This window comes from Macrobrachium rosenbergii, chromosome 24, assembly GCF_040412425.1.
Source record: "Macrobrachium rosenbergii isolate ZJJX-2024 chromosome 24, ASM4041242v1, whole genome shotgun sequence".
NCBI classification, from domain to species: Eukaryota; Metazoa; Arthropoda; class Malacostraca; order Decapoda; family Palaemonidae; genus Macrobrachium; species Macrobrachium rosenbergii.
In genome coordinates, this window is record NC_089764.1 from 37,412,718 (window position 1) to 37,413,563 (window position 846).

An 846-nucleotide genomic window follows, 5' to 3' on the forward strand; every position below is an offset into this window, starting at 1 on the left:
AGAAAGATAATATGACCGGAGGTTATAAGAAGGTTGGAAAGTAAGATGGAATAAAGACAATATGACCGGGGTTATAAGAAGGTGGAAAGTAAGATGGAAGAAAGGCAATATGACCGGAGGTTATAAGAAGGTGGAAAGTAAGATGGAAGAAATACAATATGACCGGAGGTTATAAGAACGTGGAAAGTAAGATGGAAGAAAGACAATATGACCAGAGGTTACAAGATGGTAGAAAGTAAGATGGAAGAAAGACAATATGACCGGAGGTTATAAGAAGGTGTAAAGTAAGATGGAAGAAATACAATAAGACCGGAGGTTATAAGAAGGGTGGAAAGTAAGATGGAAGAAAGATAATATGACCGGAGGTTACAAGAAGGTGGAAAGTAAGATGGAAGAAAGACAATATGACCAGAGGTTATAAGAAGGTGGAAAATAAGATGGAAGAAAGATAATATGACCGGAGGTTATAAGAAGGTGGAAAGTAAGATGGAAGAAAGACAATATGACCGGAGGTTATAATAAGGTGGAAAGTAAGATGGAAGAAATACAATATGACCGGAGGTTACAAAGAGGGTGGAAAGTAAGATGGAAGAAAGACAATATGACCGGAGGTTACAAGAGGTGGAAAGTAAGATGGAAGAAAGACAATATGACCGGAGGTTACAAGAGGGTGGAAAGTAAGATGGAAGAAAGACAATATGACCGAAGGTTACAGGAGGGTGGAAAGTAAGATGGAAGAAAGACAATATGAACGGAGGTTATAAGAATGTGGAAAGTAAGATGGAAGAAAGACAATATGACCGGAGGTTACAAGAGGGGTGGAAAGTAAGATGGAAGAAAGACAAT